Genomic DNA, 18,055 nt, shown 5'->3' on the forward strand with positions numbered 1-18,055 from the left:
TCTACAGCAGGGAGTCGCAAAAAATTTTATTAGTTTTGGTATTTCTTAAACTTAATATAATAATTTTACAACTACCCAATATTTTTACACAATGTATCTGAAAATAGATGAAGATAAGACAATACAGACAAAGAGAAAACAAAAATGTTTCAACGCATTCTTTTTATAATATAAATGTTCATTTTACTTGCTTTGCACATGATGCTGTCATTTCATCTGTTACTTAATTAAAATTTCACATTGTTTTATGTCTTAAAAATGAGAAATTAAAGATAATGACTTAAAACTGCCATATTATCTTACAATACAAGTGAAAAAATTGACAGTTTCACTCACGTGCGTGTCAGATTTTCACAATGCTTATGGGGTCCCACAAAATTTTCGTAAATATTTTGGGGTCGTGAAAAAAATCTATGATAAAAAAGGGTCATGACTGAAAAAATGTTTAAGAAGCCCTGTTTTAGACCAATCAGTTTCCTGATGCCAACCTTTTTTTTTTTCTGTGCCTGTTTTGTTTCTCAGCCAAATTATGTTTTTGTGGGAATTTTTCTATATTTTTACTGTTTCAGCTGAATGGAAAAACACGCTAAAATGTTTCAAATGACTATTTGGGGAAGAGGATCAAATACCCCACATTATTATCTCTATTTATCTCCTGTTTCAATTCTGAGTTGAATTATGTTTTTTGATAGAATTTTTCCATATTACATATTTCAGTTCAACAAAAAATCAACTTTTAAATATCGAGGAAAAGCATGTACTAAAATGTTTCAAAATGAAAGTGTGGGATAAATAAATACAGTTCAAAGTCTTTAATCCGGACGTCCATAATCTGGAATGATCTATAATCCGGACCTCAAAGCTACACACTTTTTGCACATGCGTAGCATTTATGCATGCGTGCGTTTAATGTATAACAGACGGTATAAGCTAGGCTAAAATTAACTAAATATCTATTTCAGTTAAAGTTGCAGATTGCTTTGTTCCTTAATCTTCTAACTGAATCATGCATATTATTTTTTGCAGGCTGTTAGAGCAATTTTATAAAAAGTAAGCTTGAACTTTCAATTATGTCAAAAAGACTTTCCGATTTTGGTGGGATCTGCAAAGCGAAAGCATGTTTCGATGTCCATCAAACAAAAAGTGGAATTGCTGCAAAAAATGGATAAAGGCATGAAGAAAGTGACAGAGAGGTTAGCGAAAACGAAAAAATTTCAATTCACAAGTTATAATTATAATTTGCTTCCGATAGCGAAGAAAGTGACAGAGGTTATTGAAAACGAAAAAAATTCGATTGACAAATTAGTCGATATTCTCGACGCAGCAATTATAGGACTTGAACAGCGGAACTTTGAAACTGAACAAGAAATTATGTATGTTGATAGAATTAAAGAGAATGTATTATCACATAAAAAAACGAAGCAACTTAAACAACTTACATTGAAAGAAGAGTTTAATAAAGTACACAAATAAATATTGAGCTTTTTTTTTTTTTTTTTTTTTGTAAATTTTGATACCCTTTAGATCATAATTGTTCTTTATTTCATAAATTACGGTTTCATATTTTTAATTTTCTAATTTCTGCATGCATCTTACCAGATTTAAATTGATGATCGATAATCCGGAATCGCTGAAGTCCCGACGAGTCCGAATTAAAGACTTTGTACTGTATATAAATTACTTTTTTCTAGGAGTATAGGAGTTCTTATATATATATAAAGAAATTTAGAACCAACTTTTCACAAAGACTTAAAAAATTGAAGTTCAAATGATCTTCATAAAATCCTAAAAATATAGAATAAGAATACTTTAAAATGTAAAAATTAACACGTTGACTGCAGCGTGCATTTTACATGATTTGCCCATGACACCAACTTGAAATTTTTATTATGTGATATATATTATGTTGAAATATTATCTGTAGAACATTATGTTACATATAATCGTGCTTAATGCATTTTTCATGCTGGTTGTCACTGGAGACCCCCAAACATCTGTAGACCATTTTTGCGATTTATAATTTAAATTTTTACAATTTATTATTCTTCAAATCATTATAGTAACAATGGTACTATTTAAAAATTTATCAGTATCAATATTTATTATAATTATGTATTTTACTATTGGTCGCATTGCAAGCATCACCCACGGCGCTGTAGCAGAGTCGAGTGCTGGTAACCGGTGGCCACCACGGGAGTCAACATGTTAAAATACACCATCACAAGAAAAACCAAAAAGTACTATAAAAGAACAAGAAAGGCGAGGAATTCAACCAACTTCAACATAATATCGTCAAGACGAGGTATGTCAAACTTACCGTATTTGACGGCATATAAGACACACCCTTATTTAGAAGGCCACACACATGTGGATGTAGAAAAAGTTATGTGTGTCTAGACCTTTATCCGGGCTAAAAATAGCATTCAGTATTGAAAGTTAATCTGTGTCCTTCACGTATAAGACGCGGGTAACTTTTTTGAGACCAAATTTAGGAAAAAATTGTGTCTTGTATGTATTTAATGTAATGTATTGTCTTGTATGTAAAGTATTTAAGCTTTTTTAAAACAGAGCATAATACTACAGTTACGAACAAATTTAATGTTATAAAAGTTAGTTAACTTAGTAAATTTCAGTGTTTCACCAAAGCAATGAAATATTTTGATAATTATGAAAATCCTTGTATATCTTTATAAATGAACTTTATTGCTGTTTTAAACAATTAAACAACTGTCCAAGTTATTTTAATACTTTTGAAATATATACACTAAAAGAAACATTAAAATTTATTAATATATTTGTCAACCTTGATTTTGGCATAAAAGTCTGCAGAATGCTTCGTAGTTTTTAAGCACACAAAGGCACTGCAATTCTTATTCCTTGATTTGAAGTTTTCTGCAAGTGTTTATTATTATTATTATTAAAATATCTGTGTTGGCACACATACAATTTTTTTATAGTGACTTCAGATGTGGATAAATTTTTCGAACACTCTCGTTTGTTTTACTGGCGTCGCTGAATTTTGCGATGAATGCATCACATTTATTGCCGAGTATCACCTTCCAAATTTTTCATACTGTTAATGTATACATTAGCAGTGAATTATTCTCCTCTTTCCTCAGATATACTACGGCGATAAACAATAACCATTCACTAAAGATTTTGTGTAAATTTCCACTCATAATAATTTAAATTGCGAAAATCTCACAATTACCACATAAACACTCTATTCGGCACCACAATTCTTTCGAAAGCGCGCCGTTAGTAGTCAAAAGTGGGGTACGCCGTTTTGCCAGGTGAAACTAGTCGATATTTCCGTGACGTCAAAATTCGAAAAGTGGGGTAGGGTTTGCAAACAGGCTATCATTCGTACTCGAATAAACCGCATCATACGACAGATGCGAGTAACGAAATGAATTTGTGAGTACCGAATCGGTACTTCAAGTCAACCGATGTACCCGTTACTCGATTTGCTCCAGCTCTAAATGTGACTTTCTTTGTGGTCGCCGCTTTTTGGGATGGCTCCTTTTCCCATCGATGACGACTAGCTGATAGCTTTGGGGCTGTGTCTACCCGTACGACGTCGGACGTTTAGCTGAAACATGGTAAAAATGCTAAACGTACGACTAGTTGCGCAGAGACACTTTCGTGATTTCTGCGCATTCCGACCAGTCGTAAAGAGATGTTTGTTTACATTTGTGTTGATTATCGGAAGGGTGAATTGCTTTTCCGTGTAGTGCTAGAATATCAAGAAAAAGTTATTTTTTATTTCGTTTGATGACTAATTACTACTATCATTCTTGATATATATCTAAAACATTATATAAAATAAAGAACTTTGAATATATCTGAATATTATTCTTGTTTTAAATTGCTAATATTTGATCATTTTATACTGATGCGGAGTTTACACAAATAATCAAAATTTCTTGAAATTCTTATCAACAGATTTAAATAAATCACGCATGCAAACAGTAAAATCACATTCTTACGAAAGGAAATTGAAAAATCGTCTTAAAACCTTGTGTAATTTTTCTGTCATGCGTAGCTAAATATTTCTATAAAATTGCATGCAGAAGCATTTATATACATAAAGAGTGTGTTCAGGAGATGAATTAGAAATGTATGTGCATATGCTTGTATGTACCGATGTAGGTGTTTATGTAGCATATGTATATGTGTGTGCACAGATATACATGCATACATACATTTTTGAGTCTGGTCTCGAAAAATGTCTTGCTGAAAAAGAATGTAAACAACCACCCAGCTCCTTAAAAGAAAAGTTTAGAAATTTTTTATCATAATTTTGGTTTCTACAGCAAACTTTTGTGTGTGAGTTTGTTTTAAACTCTTAGAAGAACTCAAATTTTAATATAAAGACGTGAAAATTTTTTACCTTTTGATAGTGTACTTGATGATTTATTAAAAACACAATTGACTCTCTTATATTTAATATTGAAAAGAAGGAGGGTGATATGTACAAAATTATAATAAAGATAATTCTAAGGTATTTTTTATAAATATATGTGACTTCTGAATATAGAAAATAATCGCTTACAAATGACTTATGCAGTATTTGTTTTATTATCATATCCTGTCCTCATAAGCTCAAAAATAAAACTTTATACAGGAAAGTCATTTTACCTCCAAATATATTTTATGGTATTGAAGTATGATAACAGATGATTATTTTTGTTAGAAAAATTATTATGTTATGAATATTTTCCTGAAGATAATTATACATCATATTCAAGGATATTTATATATTAATATATATATATATATTATATTCAAGTAATAGATGACATATTTATATATTCTATTTAAAAATAAATGGCAGCACTATGTCTTATCATTAACTTTATCAAAAGAACTTATAGGTTTAAAGCACCGAATTTCTAGTATAAGAACTGTACTTCAAATGTCCTTTTCTTTCCCCCCCCCTTTTTTTTTTTTTTCCTGTAAGAGTTTTGCTTTATACTATTTACAGATTGCTTGGCCTTTTTTATCCAAATATCTAAATATGGAAGTCTGAAATAATGCAATATATTTGTATGTATATAGAGTAAAATATTAGTAAATTCTACATAAGTACATTATTATTCTAAGATAATGTAATAAAAATAGTCAGTTTAATGCAAATATGTGAATCAATTTATACATATAAATTTTAAGTGTATGACTTCTGTTGGATGTTTTAAGTAAACAATCAAAAAAATTAACCTTTTTATCAACTTATCTTGCACATATATACATTATTACTTTTTTTTCCTATAAGAATAAACTTAATCTAATATAATAATCTAAAAATAAATGATACACAACATCTATTAAGGCAGACCATTTTTAGTACAGTAATAAATAATACAAGCAATATAATTTAATACTTTCAGTTGTCAGAGAATGAAGTGAGTTTTGTGAAGCTATTTAATGAAAAAATCTGAAAACAATTTTTGTTGGTTCTAAAATACAAGTTCTAAAAGAATTAAAATATGTACATGAGATAAATGCCGCTCTTTTTGTTTTAACCCCTTTGAATAAATTTTAACCAATTTGATACTTTTTTTACTTCTTTTCAAAACCTTGAAATAAATGAGAAACTGATTTCAGGACCAACACATTTCAAGAAATATTGCTAACTGCAATGAATCAGCACACATGTATGACTTCATCAGAACCATCAGAATGTCTTGTATTACCTTTATTTATTTATTTAAAGTTACTAATGGATTTATATGTAGAAGAGCTGAGATTTCTAATACAGTTACCACACTGGCATTTTTAATGATCTTTTCACTAATGATTTAAAATCTCTCTATATTTTTTTTATTATTTTTCAAATGAAAAGTTTTTGTTCATTTGTTTCCAAAATAACAGCTACTTCCTTAGTTCAATTATTATTTTTCTTAACTGGTTTGTCTGGTGAACTCCTGTGATTTTTTTTTTTTTTTTTTGTGAATACATTTATTCTGTAATTTGTTGTTTTCAGTAGTTTTTTAATTTCTCTTTTGAAAAGTTTTCTGCATTTTAACTTAATAGCCTTGAAACTTATGATCAACATTCAAAATCTAACTTCCATTTTAAATTTCAATGTTTACCTGGATTCATAACAAGTGTATTATTTTTAAATTATTCAGACAACTTAAGAGCTCTGTGTCTTACATCTTCATAATGGTAGAAAATTTCATTGTACAGCCTATGTACATTTTAGTTTTGTCATGTCATGCCATTTGTGAAATATTCCTTCTCTCTGCTTAATTTTATTCCATATATAGAGATATTCAGTAAGTTTAAGCATAATAAATTTGTAGAAGATAAATGTCTAAAATTCCATTTTCAGTTTCCTATGTAGACTTTTACATTTGCATTTAGTACAGCAATCAATTACGCATTGAATTCCAATATAAAAATATTTTTTATCACAGCCTTCAGATCATTCCTGAACATCATTCAAATCATCATCAGACTGCAGTATGAAATATACAAATACTTCTTCTGTTTTTGAAACAAAAAAGAATGATGACAAGGTCTGGTGAACATTGTGCATAGGGTATGAGCTGAAATTATTATTCCTGGAACAGCAATCTGGCAAATTTTAGCCTTGTGTGCTGCAGCGTTTTTATGCATAGCGGAATTTTACTGCTGAGTTTGCTACACAGTTTTATAGTTAATAGGAATTGTATTGGATTATTATGTCAAAAAAATGTGAGAACTATCTGTCTAAGAGAAGATATGCCTTTTCAAAGGAACAATATAAGGAAAACTGGCTCTGATTCACTTTATACATGAGGAAAACAGCAAAATCTCCTCTGGAGCCAGCCTATTCGTCAAGATAAAACTCTGAGCGAATTACTAGCATTCAGAGGATTTACCTCTCGGCCGCTGGTGGGCCTAGTACAAGTTGAGTCAACAGGTTAGCGTAATAAACACCTTTTATCATGATATTATGTGACCTATAATCTATAAGCAATGCTCTTCATAAAAAATGTTAATTCCGTTTGCTTTCTGTATTCTGAACTTAGCTCTTGTTTATCTATTCTCTTGTTTTGAGATCTGCTCATCAAAACAGAGCAGCAGGTCAATTAAAGAAGGATATGCATGCAGTGCAATCATCTTCAGTACGATCTCAAGTCATAGTCACGTCTTTAATCCACCTAAAATCCAGTCCCAGTACTTCTCACTATTTGAGCAAAAGTATAATTCCTGTTGGAGTCTAAATTAAGATGAGCTCTGGTATTTCAATTTTCTACTGAACTATTTTCATTAATTAAATTGAATTATCTAATTTTATTTATTAATTTACATTTTATTTTTATTTTTTCTTTATTTTTATCTTTGTTGACGACCTTTCATAGTCCTTCTTCTTTTAGAAATTAAGTACTGACCACAATGCATTGAGGCATAAAATTGAACAGGCACTCGTATAATCCTATGACAAACATTCCACACTTGCTAGATAATGTGTTTCATATTGAGGACATCGAAGCACTGAGCCTACGCAGGCCAGATAGAGCTTAAGACACATTATTTTGATCACTGCAAAGCACGCAAGGGCTTTCTGCCTAAGAATAGGGATGCTTTTGCGGAGCACTTTTTAAAGGTTCGATTTGGTTTGTTTGATTTTAGAAAAGCACTTGAGGGCTATTTGTCTAAAGAAGAGCAAAGATTCTTGATGGCTTCATGATGGACTTTTCGAAGAAAACTAGCTGGCATTCACATTGCGCAAGAGAAAACATCAAAAACTCCCATGCGACCAGTCCGTTCGCTGGAATTTCAAACCAGTCGAACTAACAGTATTCACCAAATTTACTGGTAGGTTTATACTCAACAAGGGACATATTTTTGGAGCAGGTAGGTAGTGTAAGTGTCAGTAAATGACGTAGCCAGTCTTGGGCAATAAGCTATGAGTGGCGTTCTTTATCCTACTGAAATATCGTGCTTGGATTCTTTGTCAGGTATTGGTGTATATTGGTTGAGACAGATAGATTTTCGCATGTTATGTCTCATGTGCAAGCAGTAATTAGAAACATCGTCAACGTATTAGACAGTGAGAAATGTGACAACACTGACTAAGAAAGGAATGCAAAAGATACAAAAGCAGATTCGAAATACATCTGTATTCTACTCAAATCAGAAGGTGAATGCCCATATGATAAGGGTAACACAAAAGCAATTATCACTAGGGGATATAATCCTACTTAATTGTGATGCAGTCTCTCTACTGTATATTCATGCTCTGTACGAGATCGTCCACGAATTTCTGAGAAATTATGTTCAATTCTTCTTGCAGGGCTGATTACAGGTATGAAAGCATTGAAAGGCACTAGCGACGGGCTGTCAAAAGTCCCCAGACCATACACCATATATTAAGTTGGAGCATACGACAGCCTTCAGAATGCCTACGCTAAGACAGGTGCTATATCTTCACTCCTTAACAAGCTAGCGACAGTTGGTATACCCTGAAGTGTAGCATTATTGTTCGCGAAGAATCTTGGAAAAGATGCACGTGAGGAGAAGAACATTAGCACAACTGCAGTCAGTAGTGAATTAATCTTCTTCAGATGTATGGAGCTTCATATAGCGACCAAGCATTTCACTTCCACAAACGAAAATTTGAGCACTTGCAAACTGTTTCCTTTCGATGATCTCAGAGGGACGACTGCGTAATCTCTGCTTTATCTAGATATTTAGACTTCCAGAATGGCTAGATAATCTAAATATCGGAAGATTAAAGCTGTTATCTTATTCTTGAACCGGGATGATAACGCCTCATATAATATTGCAGCGGCTGATCTATTGTCCTAGAAAACTGGATGACACCCCCTTTCCCTGTTTAGTCTTGCCAGCGACTGCTGCTATCCTTAAAGCTCAACTCCATTGCTGAGCTACTCAGTGGCGTAAAGGGGGTATATGATGCGCCGTCGCAGAGGGGCGCCAAATGGTCTCCAAACAAGATTTTCATCATATCACTGTGTTTTTTTCGGGAAGGGGGGCGCCAAAAAGGTATTTTGCCCCGGGCGCCAGTTATGCTCGCCACTCCACTGGAGCTACTCAGATCTTTTGTTTGCAACACTACAGAAGACACTGCCTCCGACGAGAAGGCATGAAAGTCCGCAAAGCTATCAAAACACCATGAGATTGTTTCGTAGTGATATCAGTGTTATAGCTAGAGACGGGCGAGGGTGGACAACTGTCCCTGGGCGTAGTGTCACGGAAATGCCAAACTGACGAAGTTTTAGAATGAAACGGTTTCCATACTTAGAAAACAGAAGGGTGTATGAAATCTGCAGTTGTCTTTAGGCGCTGAAAACTATAGCCAAGTCTTTAGCCATATTGGATGTCCAGTAATAGATTGCATGCATCTTAGGATGTCACCCACTGTCACCACCACCAGATGATGGGAGTCATTAGCATAGATATCGCATCATCTAAAGACGGCTCTCCAGTGGCCGAGCGGTAAAGCCGATAAACTCGGGCCGGGCCTCGAATCCCGGCGAGAAGATTGGCTGCTAACTAAGCATTTTCATGGTTTCCATATGTGTAACCTATATACAGTCCAATTTCCCTTAGAAAGTCTTTCACGAAGCCATCCCTTCCCTTAGACAGGTAGCCCTCGAATGTTTCACCATAACTAAATAAACTGAACCCAACTCATCATCTGTAAGAGAAGATATCAGTTCTTCATATCCTGGCGTGGTTGTTTGTGGAAAACCACTACCAGAGTTGGATTAGCCATTAAGGAAAGTAAGCACGTGCTTAGGGCATCAGGTAAAGGCGGCGTTACTAAAAGGTGCTTAAAGATTCAAACAAAGAGTGCAAAGGGTCCACAAAAATAAAATTCTCACTGCAGATTTTAGAAGATACCTAGTGCACTTAATCCAAGCCCGAGAAAGAGGGAATGATGAGAAAGAGGCGTTATACTATAGATGTATGTGGAGGCAGCAAAATCTTTGAAGTGCTACGGGCATATAAAAGTCTAATTTGGCAATGAGCATTACTAAACATTCTGATAGCTGCTCCCTTTGTTCGAAATGTAATCCAAACTACTGACATGATGTGTATAGTCGCACTTTGGCCTTATTTCAAACTTCCAGACAAAGTCGTCCAGATATTGTCTCTAGAACTGTCACGCTGAGACTACAAATCGATGTTGTTAAAACCGAATGTACCGTGCAGTAGCTTCCGTTCATGTTTTGAGCATACACCATGCTTTATACCCTCTCCTACACCCCATAGATGTCATGCTACGTATATGTGCATGCTGTACAATACCGGACCCTAAGTGATCTCCTAATTGATCTTTTTGTTGCATCTTCTTGTTTGTACTAACGTTACATTAATTTCTCCATTTCATTCTTAATTTTTATTATTTATATAATTGCAGAACTGATCAGCTATCGTGGATGACTTCTTAAATCGCAATATTTTACAGGAGCGGAAGCACGCTGTCCACTAGGAAGGTTGGGATTTATGCTACTGACCGGGAAATTCGCTTAGCTACATATAGGAACTGTGTGCAGCCAAAATAAAATAAGATACTAAGTCACTAATTTTCTCTTTCCTTACCGCTTGGCTTCGTGTTCTAATTAGAAGCACGTTCGGCTGGCAATAGGGAAGTCCAGAATGCAAATCCTGGGGCGGTCATTCGCTGATATTTTCTATTTCAAATAAATACCTAAAGGCTCAACCAACTAACCAAGTGGTTCCCAAACTAAAATGTGGTAGACGATAATTCTTCACCACCAGCAGGTGGCGATTAGGTTACCACCTCCCCAACTGCCTTTTAAATGGGGAAGAATGTACGGAATTTTCTTTTTTCTCAACGCATGCTTTCATGATGTAATTAGAAGCACTTCTGGATGGCAGTCTTTAAGCCCAGATTTCGAATCCAGGATAGGTCATTTCTGATTTTTTTTTTTTTTTTTTGGCTCCTAAATAAACCTAATATTATACATCACCGTTCTATGGTGCTCTACACTCATCTACAATAGCACAATCTCAAATAGAGCTACCAGTGCTTTAATATCGAGATTAGTGTGCATAGTGACTCTGAAATTGCAGTTTCGATGGTAATGGTTCAGAGGCACATGTTCTACTGTAGTGTGGATTAGGTTAACATGTCTTTCTGGAGCTGTTTCCAAAGCAGAAGGGTGCTGATCATTCTACAGATTTAAGGCGAATGATAAGGCCTTTACCGAAGCTTATAAGTTGGGTAAATCAATGTCTACATGATCTTTTTTCTGATTACATACTTTTTGTTTTGTGTCATATGGGGACAAACTGTATACTAGTTTTTATGCCTGCTTTGAATCAGACACTAATTTTTGTTTGCAGCACCACTATAGGGTTTGCAGTCATACCCTGCTACACGACACTTGAACCATTAGCATCTATGTTCACATATTGCTCAATTGATTTATTAGTTATAGCTTATGTGCATACATTTCTTTGTCATATGTGTATGTATTTTAATATGAATCTTTTGTAAAAAATAAATTAGACTTGCATATATGCATAGGCAAGCTAGTTTGCTATACGAAAATAAAATAAAATTAAAAACCCTGTTCCTTAGACCATATCAACTGGCTGTTTACCCAAGTCTCATATATTGCTATAGCACCAGATGTTAAATTTAAATTGACCACTTCATTTGAAAGTTATAAAATGGACATTTGTATACTATGTTATCTTTTAGTACATGCTCAGCTGTTGAATTTTTATGGCAAAGGTCCTGAGGGGTATCTGCTTAAAAGAAGAGATGCCCTTCTTTGAGCACTTTTTGAATGAAACTGACTTGTATTCATATTAAACATAGGGAAAACTGTAAAAACAGAGATGTAGCTAACCCATTTGATAGAATTCAAACCTAAATTGTATCACCAGTATTCTGTGTCTTATCTATTCGAGAACCGACACCGGTGGGTATTCTTCTAAAGCAAGATTTTGGTTTATGTTTGCATATAGATATTACTTATGCAGTAGATCATTATCAGACATATAAAAATAGTGATATCATTGAATGAAATTTAAAAAAATAATAATTCCATTTTGCTACAAACTTCATACACAGGAAACAAGAGAAATAATGCTTTGAATTTTGCTCATCAGAAGAAGCATTAAATAATACAGCACTTTTGATGAGCACAGTTAATTGGTGTGTATATGTATTTTAATCAGTGAGCTGTTCTAAAAGATGTTTCATGGAATGGTCAGACTTTCTTAATTTCTCAACCAGACTAGCAGCATTGTTCATCTGACATGAGACAAACTTAAATTAAGATATACATAATTTTTAAAACAGGGCACATAAATTTCTATATAATGGCTAACATAAATTATATTTTATGTTAGCCATTATATAGAAAACTGGCTAAATAAACAGAAAATCTAAAAAATACAGCCGCCTATTCCACAAACAAAAAAAGGACAAATAATCTTAAAATGAACTCAATGATTGCAGACTATAGTAATAACAATTTATTCAAAATGAATGTAGATACAATATTTTACTTTTAAACATGTCAAGAAACTTGTAGTGATCATCCAGCTAATTCAGTTTGCTTTTAAAAAAGTGTGCATTGAAATTAAAAAAAAAAAAAAAAAAAAAAAAAAAAAAAAAAAAACAAGAATTTAAAGAAAAAAGAACAAGAGCTTTTCATTATTAAAAACTGTTATGACCTAGAAGAAATCTAATCATATCCTTTCACATTACCATCCATGCACACCAATCACATAATCATCCAGCTAGTTGGAGAAAAATGGTTTTAGGTAATGAATTATTTTGCTTTTTTAATTCCCCTGATATGAAACTCAGCCAGATCAGGTTCATGAATTTAATTGTAAAATACGGGTATTGAGAAGCAACTGTCATTAGCGAAGGGCTTGGGCATATTGTAGATGACAGTAGGAATCTGCCCCATAGTTATCCCTATGGGACGGACGGATAGAGGACTAATGTCAATTTCAAAAATATGTCTCTGCAATAATATTTTATTAAATTAATTATGTGAGGTTTGTTTGGTGCATTATGAAAAATGAGCACTATTTATGAACAACTTAAGATACTTAACAGTAAATTATCATCACATACATCACAAAAAAGAAATGTATCTCTTTGAGTGCGCATATAGTGAGCTTGGATATATATATATATATAAAAGTATATTTTATTTAATATTATAATATATTATTCTTTTTCATATTTTTATGTTAAATGATAATTCTTAAATAGATAAGAATGAATGAATTTATAAAAACAATCATCTCAACCTTTATAATAAATGACACCTAAAGGTTTTCTCAAAATTTAATACAGTTATTCCCATATATGTTGATTTGGCATCCATAGTTGTTATGGCCAAACTATTATAATGCAAATAACAGAAGAAAAAAAAAAAATACAAAATGCATTTTAAATGAGAACATGCCACATCATGCCAAAATAATTTGTACTAAAATTCCAATCATAAGCAAAAATATACAAGTATAAAATAAAAAAATTAAAAAAATATTGTTCTGACATCAAATACAAAACTGCTTACTTTGCTTATAGTACTTAACATTTTATTCAGGGTTAAATTAAAACATCAAAATTCTCAACATTAGAGATACAGAAAATATATTTAAAAAATGTATATGATATAGTATACAATCTCAGCATGCACAATTTATCAATTAAATTTGACTTCCTTTATACGTATTTTTCAAATCATGAGAAACAGTTTTTGGCTGATTTTTGTGATGAAACATTAGAAGATATTTTCCAAGAAGGGATGCTTTAAGGCAAACTGGCTTGCATTCATATTACACGTGGAAAAATCATGACGACGCTTATGCAGGCAGTCCATTCACCAGGATTCAAGCTGTTAGTGTTCAGCTTCTCACCAGCTTGTCCACTGGCACACAACAGCCTCTTGTAATACATTATCTGCAGACATGAAATCCTGTATTTATATGAAAAGAAAAAGTTATACATTCAATATTAATTACAAAACCCATTTTCATACATGCCTACTGACAAATTATAAGTAATCCTCAACTCATGATGAGTATTGTTCCAATAGTTCCATCATAAGTTCATACTGATGTAACTCAGGGTCTTAATAAAATTATACCTTGGTATGTTTGATTATATTGTTATGAATAAGGCTTCTGTTTTACATGAAAATGGTTTAAGGAGGTATAAACTTGTGTGACATTTATAAACAATTTATTTGCATACATTCACATGAATTTTATAAAATTAATACATATACATCCCTTTCATTAGTTGATAAGAACAAAAATATATACAAAATTCTTTTAATTAAAATAATGGATAAGTAACTGTTACTTATTTGAAAGAATTATTGTAAAATACAACTTAGTGAAAAATTATTATTCAGGTATGATCAGAATCCTATAAAAACAATGCATGTATGCATAAGCTGTTTATATTTTTCTGTAAAATAAACATTTGATCTGGACAACTGCATACTTTTATTTCAAGATGCTTTTTTAGTTAGGACTACCTAATATACACTAATGTTTGTGAAAATCACAACCATGAAGGAATTATGCACTTTGAACCAAACTTACATGAAATGTAAAGTGAGTTAAGACATACAAATGATTAGAATTACAAAGGGATTATGCATGCATGAAACGAGAACTGGCAGTTGTAAAGGACTGTAAAGTTGTGCTGAAATCTGTTTATCATCCTCCGTCTGCAGTGAACATTTAATTTGTGCTCAGTATGCCTCGTCAACAGCAGAGGATGCCATACCAACAAGTTTGAACGAGGCCACATCGTCTGTATGCAAGAGGGTGGACTTTCATATCAAACAATCACAGCCCGCACGCAGCACAATGCCACAACAGTGATGCATGTTTGGAAGAAATGGACAGCGAGAACCAAACAAGGTGAAATCCTGGCAATGGGGCACACAACAGCACAGGACGACAAACACCTCATCTGCATGGCTGTGATGGATTGTAGAGCATCCTCTCGTATGTTAGTACAATATTGGAGCACGGTTACAAGTGTTCGTCGCTGTCTGCTGCAACATGAACTGCATGTAAGGGTTCCTCTATGCAGGATTGCCCTGTCGCTGAGTAACATATGCCTCCGACTTCAGTGAGCACTGCAACTCAGTGCGTGGCATGCTCTGTGGCAACAAGTTGCTTTCTCCAACAAATCTTGCTACAATCTGGAGTATAATGATGACAGAGCATGCATTATTTGATGCATTCCAGGCACTATATTTTAGGGGAAAAAAATGCCTGTGCACAAGCCTTCTTTAAGGTACAACAGGTTTTGCATCTTCCCCAGATATGTTGCTCAATCAGCATGCCTAGGATTTCATCGGTCAGCGACTCGCACGTACAGCTAGTGGGCCACACACTGAAACTGAACTTTCACATCAATTCAAAGCCATTCCCCAGGATTACATTCAGAACCTATACGATTCAATGCCACGATGTGTACAGGCTCTCACTCAGCATGACAGAAACCCAAAGTACTGATTTTCCAACTTTCGTTTTTTTTTTTTTTTTTTTGTTTGTAAATGTGATCGTTTACTTGTATCACTATTGGTAATATGCGGAATAAATTTCATTCATTTCCGACAATTCCTTCATGGTGTTGCATTTTTCACAAACATTAGTGTGTCTACAGCATCCAGTGCCTGCTCAGCATCCTCTCGTATGTTACTGAAGATAAATGACTAACTGAAGACAATTTTTAATCTCTATTGAAATGCCCGTAATGATTCATTGCTAAGCACAGAATCTTAAATAACACTTGTCACTCCTAGCAATGCCTCATTCTGCCTCTAGTCCATCATCAGAAAACTCCATCAACCAGCTGTGGAGGAAGCTCCACGTTTATAAAATCATTGCCATCATCTTCAAAGGCAGAATTACAGAGGTTCTGGGAATCCCATATTATCTTTAAATTCTTTCAAAGCTTTTCTCAAGCCTTTTCTTGTACAATGCAATCATAAAATGCTTGTTAAAATTCTACTCAGTATCAACTGTAATCTCCAAATGCGGCTTTATGAATTTGTGTCCATCATCTATACAAATTACACTGACCAAAAAAAAAAAAAAAAAAGCATTATCTAATTTTTAAAATTACATTATCTTTCGGCTATGCCGAACTGGATAACAAAAGGGGCAATTCTCAGAACCCGCACATTTCCAGGAAACCCGTTATCGCTCAGATTGGGACCACGTGATCCTTCAGAAGCAGAACTTTCATCTGATTGGTTCATTTCTACCCCAGACAGAGTTTCAGCTGAAACATTTTTGGCGAGGTTTGAAGAAATATCACATAGCCGCTACATTGTTTCTGTAGCTAGGTGGGATTCTTTTTTTTCTAAGAATCCTCCCATTTAAACCAGTGATACCAAAAACTTGTTTCTCAGGAAAGTCCCGTCTAGCAGGGACTGTTGATAGAAGTAAATAACCGCTTTAATCAACACTCACTAATAATATAGTAAAATCACAATGACCAAAATTAGCCTCAATCCACTATGTCTAATCCGTTTTCAAAACACGTTTCACTTTTGTGATAAGAGGAGAGTGGAATGTGGAAATGAACATGAGCTCAGCATAAGAGCGTATAGGTAGTGATCACTTTAGGTTTTCTACAAATGACATTCAGTGGATGAGTTGAATGTTGCCTTTTTTTCCCTCCGAGAGAGCTAGATGGTGTTACTAGGTGGCTTAAAGTACAGTCAAAAGTCTTTAATCTGGAATGATCTATAATCCGGACCTCAAAGCTACAAACTTTCTGCACATGCTTAACCCTCTCGCTGCGTATTTTTTTTATCAAAATAGGTTCAAAAATTGCGTATTTTTTTATTACATATTTCAAATCTACACATATTTTAGACCTAAAATATACAAAATTTTTTTGTAAAAGAGTTTTTTTTCAATATAGAATTAGATCATAGAAAAAAGTTGTCAGAATATTGAAATTGAAGAATAATGATAAAAAAGCAAAATTTTGAAAATCAATTTTGGTTAAATTATGATTTATTTTATAAAATACAAAGGTAAAAAGTATATACTAATGAAAATATGCAAAATACTTACAAAACATTTATTAGAAATGAAGTTTTGTATGATAAATTTCGAAACAAGGCTCGAGGCAAAGTCCGACCTCGCAATCTTTGCACCAAATTCGCGTTTCTTTTCGAATTTTTTTTCCGCTTTCAGTTTTTTTTTTTTTTTTGAACAACAGACAGCACACTGTCTACGAGGCTCTTTCTTGATGGGATTTGGGGGTATATGGCTAGCAAAATGTCGAGCAGTTAGCCTCATGGGATTGAGAGTTGAACTACATCTGCTAGAGTGAACACTGGAATTTCTATCTGAATACTTCTGAATGCTTATTTCAATAATTTGCAAACGGAAATCTAGAAGCGTTATATTTTGTAATGGGTTATCCTTTTTATAAAGGATATAAGCATTCCACAGTGATTGGTCCATGAATTGTCGGAAAATTTTTGTATAATATTTCCCTTGTTGTTTTCTGAGGGTGGGGTAATATGACATTTCTTGGTCACATAAATCAACCCCACCCATCATGTTGTTGTAATCACAAACAACAATTGGTTTGAGTACAGTTTTCTTTGATTTGCATTTCACCAAACGGGAACTTGCATTATGAACTGTACTTATAAGAAAAACACTTTTTTTATCTTGCCACTTCAGAGCCATAACTTTACTCCTTTGGTAAGCAAGGACGTCACCTTTAGGGATTTTTGATTTTGCAAAATTTGGAGGAAGGTCTTTCCTCATCTTATTTACAGTTCCATATAAGTCTGTTCTTTCTGAAATTAAAATGTCTGCTAACTTTGGAGACATGTAGTAATTGTCCATGGTTACACAGTAACCTTGGCCCAGGAATCTGTCCATCAGGTGCAGAACAATTTTAGTGGAAACTGGATAATTTTCAAATTTCGGGTTATACACAGTTTCCATTACCTGTGTATATGAGAAAGTCTGCAATATATCCAGTTCCCACTTCGCAGACCACAAAAAACTTAAGGCCAAATCTTGCTCTTTTTTT

At 33.5% G+C, this 18,055-nt stretch overlaps 1 long non-coding RNA gene across 1 annotated transcript in view; it reads left to right on the plus strand.

The window, feature by feature from the left end:
* Window positions 1-14,533, plus strand: part of LOC146995319 (uncharacterized) — a 17,557-nt gene extending 3,024 nt beyond the window's left edge. The window contains exons 1-2 of the long non-coding RNA XR_015042945.1: window positions 1-2,302; window positions 10,382-14,533. The exon at window positions 1-2,302 is cut by the window's left edge and continues 3,024 nt beyond it. This is a non-coding gene — a long non-coding RNA (uncharacterized LOC146995319). The remainder of the gene's footprint in view (window positions 2,303-10,381) is intronic.
* Window positions 14,534-18,055: the final 3,522 nt, after the last annotated feature.

Source organism: Stegodyphus dumicola, chromosome 9, assembly GCF_044657685.1.
Source record: "Stegodyphus dumicola isolate Sdum_Otavi_A_Nest chromosome 9, ASM4465768v1".
NCBI classification, from domain to species: Eukaryota; Metazoa; Arthropoda; class Arachnida; order Araneae; family Eresidae; genus Stegodyphus; species Stegodyphus dumicola.